At 36.1% G+C, this 6,682-nt stretch overlaps 1 long non-coding RNA gene across 1 annotated transcript; it reads left to right on the top strand.

Annotated features, from left to right (window-relative positions):
- Window positions 1-206: 206 nt before the first annotated feature.
- On the top strand, window positions 207-5,644 carry LOC135204113 (uncharacterized). The gene is made up of 3 exons (XR_010312104.1): window positions 207-280; window positions 1,954-2,073; window positions 4,606-5,644. It is a non-coding gene; the product is annotated as an uncharacterized LOC135204113 (long non-coding RNA).
- Window positions 5,645-6,682: the final 1,038 nt, after the last annotated feature.

Raw genomic sequence — 6,682 nt, 5'->3', positions numbered from 1 at the left:
TTTCGGAATCAGGGAACGACCCAAAACTGGTGCCACATTCTTCATTAAAATGACGTAACGACCTCTGCGAATGTATGTCGGATCCCTCGGCCAATCGGGAGCCGTTATCCTCTTTTCGCTAGAACCGGCTGAATCCTGATTGGCTGAAAACCACTTGATGACGTAACCGGGGAATGCATTGAAAACTGACTTCGAGAACTTGTGTATCTTGAGTCAGTTTCGTTTGTCGTGTCAGTGAGTGTACGGCGCAAGAGTTTGGGTGTTGCTTTGTGATCTAATGGTAAATGCAATTTTGATTGTATGCATAAAAACATGGTATACACTAAGAGTATGCTTGTATATTAACGTATGAATATTGATATGCCAACATATATAACTTGCTAAATTATGGGTTTTCGAGCCTACGCGTGGAAAGACCGTCGTGACGTGTAACATGTTTTTAGGTCCAGGGATATTTTCAACGAAGTATTAGCTTTTCTCGGGAGTCTTCTACCGAGGAATTAACGTTGTGTTCCTTAAGCTTAGCAGATATGATTTAAGTGGTATTACAGCCAAAACTTGGTTATGTTAAACCAGTGGCATAACTAGCTTTAATGACGCCCGGGCCGGACTCAAAGTGACACCCCCATTCCCGTGCTAAAAAGTACTAAAGTGGCTACCTTGGATTGTCTTCCTCTGTATTCCCAAAAGGAATGTGTGGTCCCTGCCCTCATCTAGTCATAAAGTAAGCAGGCGGTAATGGATTAGACAAACATTTCCTACGAAAGTGATGTAATATTTTTTCCAGATTATACCCAATCAGTCATGGACCGCGTACTTATTGAAAATTATTCTCACGTAAACCCTTTTTACACGACCCTTACCATTCCAATTACGATGTTCTAGTCTAACAAGCCAAAATCATCCAAAACTAATAGGAAACCTCGTGCTATTCTATTTTACATGACCTCTATTCACTTCCCTTCCGAATAATGTGCGTTTCAGATATCGCACCCACTAAATGCAATTAATTTACCAGTAATGTAATTTTTGGTGCATTCACAGTAAAAAAACAATATACATACTTTGAGCACGTAACATTTCTGTATTCTTTGGGCAGTGACAATATTCATAATTTTTTCAAATTACAGAAATGTTATATGGGACATCTGTTGTTCTTGGCTCTAGGAAATCCTTTGAATGTGATAAAATCAGAATTTCACCTGGTACACCAACATCATGACCTACAGCTTAGATTTTGCACAAATTAAGAGTAAATTTCGTTTATTTTAAAATCGCCGTCCCCTTTGTCAACAGTGAAAAGCTACCATTATTGTAGTTTGCAGCCTAACCTTTGACAAAAGGGTCACTTGCATTAACATGCAGTAGTTGAGTTTCTAGATGTTAAGACTTGTGGGTGCTGCTTTGGCTTATCTACGTGACAACTCAGGGGTCCTTGTATTAATGGGATGCCGTGTTTAGTACTAGCCCCTTGGTGATCAAAGTAATATAGACACCCATTTAGTACTAGCACCTCGGCGATCAAAGTATTATATACATCCATTTAGTACTAGCACCTCGGAGTTGAAGCGTAGATAAGCCAAAGTAACACCGAGTTGTAAGTCTAAGTCCAAGAAACCCCTTTCGGTAAATAGTATGAACTGCCTCATGAAGCAAATACCAGGAGGCTTTGAAAGGTAGTTTTGGCTAAGTTTTAACGTTATGAAGTTGGTTATTCAAGGCTATCATTATAGCTCTCATGAAAGCTAGCAAAATTTAGGGAACTATCCTTACAAAATAGTAAGCCTTGCTAGTGAAAGAGATATACAGTAAATGCGTTTTTCAAGTTCATACTAGACAAAGGCAAAAATGTATATTTATTTTATCAAATTGTACAATGTGCTTCATACTCTTCTAAAGATGTTTGATAAAAATTATTTTTAATTGTCTAATTTTAATCTTAATCTCTTTCAGGTCCAGCTTGTACTTCGAAAGTTAAGGAGATTAAATATGAACAAACTTTTAATTCTGCTGTCATTTTTTGAGGAGTGTCGTCTCAAGAAACTACCTAGGTGAAATAACGAGCCTTTTGAGGTGAGAGTGGAAAAAAATCTTTCCAAGACTAGAAATGCTTTATATTTTTTTCTTACAAAGAGTAAATGTTGCAAATTAATATATGATTAAGTTTTTATGGCTTCATGAAAGGTTAGATATATTGTGAATCTAAACGATAAAGTTCTCTTATAAGAACACAACTAATAGATCAGATGAAACTTGGAAATTAGGCAGGATTTACTTCTACTGGAAACTAGCCCTTAACAGCACCTAGTTATCTTCTCCAAGGTTATGTTGTTTAGGTTCAAAAGAGACAATAAAACCTCTGATAATGCAATTTAACCTTGGCTTAATGTACTTTGTCATTAGCTAGCCCACTTTGTTTGTGCAAGTGATTTTAATTCAATGGCATGGTCGGTATGGCCTTGGCCTGCCACCTAGGTGGCCGCGAGGTCGGGCATTTGACTGAGGGGTTAGAGATGTGTATTTCTGGTGATAGAAGTTTACTCTCGACGTGGTTCGGAAGTCACGTAAAGCCGTTGGTCCCGTTGCTGAATAACCATACTGGTTCCATGCAACGTAAAAACAACCATACACATAAACAAATATAAACAGTGGTTTTAATTTGACAACTGCCTTTACTGAAGAAAATCCAATTTACTTGCTGTACCAGATTCTCAATAGTAGGCTAAAAGTATTTTTTCTAGTTTCGACGTTTTATGGCCTCAAAGAATAGAACAAGCCTTTGCTAGCAAGTCCTGTGAATTTGGTACCTTTAATTTGTAACAGGGTGTAAAAGAAGTCTAAATTCTGTTAATTTGCAAATAATAGTGAAGCCATCCATGCACGATGCTTTAGGCAAAAGATTCATATAATAACAAACTAGTTTGTAGATTGAGGTACTACGACAGGTTTGTCAATGGACTGAGGCGGGATAAGTTTGTCCATGGACTGACATTGAAAAGAACAGTCATAAGATTTGAAGTAGAACAGGTTCGCGAACTAAGATGGTATACAATAGATAAGAGATTAGTTATTTTGTATAGCTTAAGGCTGATTATTTTAGGGAATAAGGGAGTTTATTTTTCTTTATTTCATGAACTGTGACATGATTCATTAAATCAGTGAATTAAGGTAGAATTAGCTTTTAAGTAGATTGATGTAAGGTTGACCTTGCAGTGAATTGTGTTAGTACTGATGAGTCTATTGATTTGAGTTAGGATTGGACAGTCGCCCTACTTGGAAGATACCGTAACTTGAATAGCAGGTAACTGGTGCATTTATAAGTTGTCAGTCAATGTAATTACGTGATTTCAAAGTCCTATTTCTATTGAGATATTCCCAAACGTACAATTTAGTCATCCGTGTATGCTGTTTCGGTATTCTTGAATACATTTCACCTTACACTGTGACTGTTTCTCATAAAATTAAATCTGTATAATCTTGATTAAATTAATCTGACTTTTATACTAGTGGGTTATTTCTTTGATTTATGTAGTTTGCATACCAATGATATAAGGTTCCCTGATATCAACATAAAAAGTTTTCCAACAGGAGTAAAAAGCCAGAGCTCACTTTCTTTAGCAGACAATTCCACAAATTCCTAGGGTAGCATACTGTAGTACTTGTTCACATATCAAGGACATATCATTAGTAAGTTGGGTATTAGTTATAACAATTTAAGGTTTATTTGGATATGATTGTAGTCTGAACCTTGAAACTCATTAACATTCATAGGAGTAATGTATATTGCACAACTCGTCAATGAAAATGTTACATATACGAGTCAAATAGAACAACTTAGTCAGTTTACTGGGGAGGACAGAATACCCAGTGATCTAGCATAGGATTAGTCTGGATTAATGCAGATGAGGTCAGTTTCTGGGTTAAGATAGAATAGGCCTGACAACAGGTACATTAAGGATGTTTTAGTCATTAGGTAAAGGTACGGTATGTTAAGTCAGTGGGTCAAGTTATGTAACTGCCTACATTATTTGGTTGCTTATGATGGGTGGTACACTGTACTTGGGTTGTCGTTGTCTTAAGGTTGGCTGGGTTAGTTTATGGTAGTCAGCGAGTTAAGGAAGAATACATCAATCTGTAGTTAAACATGAAATGTTCAACAACAGGATAGAGTTAAACATATTGATCTGTAAGGTAAGGTAACAGTCAGTGAACAGATGTAGGGCAAATTATTCAGTGAGTTTATTCATTGTATTGAGGTATACAAGTAGTTGCTTGCTTCAGTGGGTTAAGGAAGTAGGTTGCATTCCGTGGAAGAGACAATAATTGGCCACATAGCTTGTTGATTGAGATACATGGTTGAGGATTGTGGGAGGTTGTGTAATTAGAATATTGACCATTCAGATATGTGAAAGGTAATACTTGAAAAGACATTATGTAAAAGTCTTTCCTAGTCTGATATTTACACACAATTGAATTCGATCCAGTTTGATGTTGAAAAAATCTATTTCCTGATATAAAAGGTGTTTGTAGTGAATTGGAGTTGAATGTGAAGATAGTAGGAATATGACATGTTCACTAGAAGTAATGACTGATTTCTCCATACAGATTGAAAGGTCACAACAGTGGAAATTAATTTATGGCCTAAGCAAAGATGATCTCCAGATCATTCGACCATTATTAAAGTAATACAATGAAGAGTTTCTGAATGTTCAAAACTCAAGATCTGCAGCAGATATGAACCACAGAGGAACAAGTTGCAAATATCACGAGGAGTTATACAACTATTGTTGCAATTAGTATCTAGGTCTTCATTTAGTTGTTTGCTTAAAATCAGAACAAGTGACACGAACACCTGAGCCAAAATGGTATCTCAAGTATGGTTGAATTTTTGTCACCTCTAAAGCAAACTTTATTTGAACGTAGTACGTACTTCGGACATGATTGGCATATGGATGTTTAACTTGAATCATTCATCACAGATTTGAAATTTACTTATGTTTAATATGAATTGGTTTTGTAATTTACTTTCCTGCATTAAGACACATCCATAAAGAAAACACTGTATGTTAACAATCCTTAATCAATAATGTTAGTGGAACAAAGTAGCATCTAAGAGACCGAAAATTACTTATGATGTACTTTGGAAGAGCTTAAGGAATAAGAAGCAAGAAAAAGATTTTTTCGCATTTTGGTACTGAAGTTCCAATAACCTTAGCTTTTAATTATAAATCAAATGTTCAGTTTCCTTAAGATATGTTAATGTTTCCTGGTGAACTTTTCATGTAATTATGTACACTTAAAGTTTCCTAAACATGTGACTGACATTTTAACAGTATTTTATTCATAAACTTGGAAAATATTTGCTTCCAATATATAATGCCCTGTTCGTGGAATTATGGCATACATTATGTGCGCTTACAGTTTATTGCTACATCACTTCATCTTGCCCTTGTAAAATGTCAATTCTTAACAGTTTCCTACAATATAGTTTCAGACGTTTCGTTAGCATTCTATAGATTTCCACCCCCTTTCAATCCAGTTAAATGCAAAAGTAAAATCCTTTGAACACGTTGTAAGCAATCCATCAGACCAGTTTGAACTAGCGAAGTATCTTTCTCAATAGGTGTTGGTGAATCTCTTCTCCTCTCTCAATCATCTCTTCGTCTCTCTTCTCATCTCTCTCTCTCTCTCTCTCTCTCTCTCTCTCTCTCTCCACCTTAATAACTTTAAATAAAGTTTGTCCACTGGAAAATAGTTTCTTTTTTGTGTAAATTAAACCAAATTGTTTTCACGGGCATTCTCCAAAGTGCTTTGTAAATCTGGGTTTTAAGGAAGGACCTCAAAAGGAAATCAAATATGTATGGTGTGGCAATATCATGTAAATTTAATAAACGAAGTTTTGAATCCTGCATAACTTCATTTAATTCAGTTACACGTATGGGTTGCCTCCATGCTTAAAAGTAACAGAATTATGTTTTCATTATAGATCTCCGTGACAGTTACTTTCAGTGAGATTTCATAGTCTTAGATTGACAAGTGCTGTGTAGAATGCACGGGCATACGCATTTTCGATAGCAATTATATGCGGGGTTTAAGCACCGTATGTTCTCTTCATAATGTCAATGGAAATTACAAGTACGAAAATGGTGGTGTGATCTGCTGCCGCTTATTTTACTAGTTAGATGTAAATTTTGTGAAAAGCCAACAGTGTATTTCATATGCTGCTGTTGAACATAATTTGTCGCGGGAAAATGAAGGCCTATGCTAAATACTCTAGGTGGGTATGTTTTGTGAAAGTCTTGGGTATAATCCGTATAGCTGAACATAGTTTGTCACAGGAAAATTAGCCTATCCTTCATATTCTAGGCTGGTCATGTTTTGGTGAAAAGCTTCAGATATAATTCGTAACGTTGAACATAGTTTTCACGGGAAAATGTAGGCCCATGTTCCAAATTCTAGCTGGGTGTATGTTTTGTGAAAAGCCTTGGGTAAAGTCAGTATAGCTGAGCATCGTTTGTCACGGGAAAATGTAGGCCTATGCTCGGGGAAAAAAAATCTTGAAGGTAAGGTTAAGTAAGAGCAGGTTTTCAAGAAAGAATCCAGGAAGGAGTAGTTCGTAAAGGAAAGGGCATAAACGGTAATTATAGTTCCTAAAGAAAAGGCTTAAGTAAGGAATAGCTCT

Source organism: Macrobrachium nipponense, chromosome 44 (genome assembly GCF_015104395.2).
Source record: "Macrobrachium nipponense isolate FS-2020 chromosome 44, ASM1510439v2, whole genome shotgun sequence".
Lineage (NCBI taxonomy): Eukaryota > Metazoa > Arthropoda > Malacostraca > Decapoda > Palaemonidae > Macrobrachium > Macrobrachium nipponense.
The sequence above is the reverse complement of the archived record's forward strand: the minus strand, read 5'-3'. Positions and strand labels throughout refer to the sequence as shown.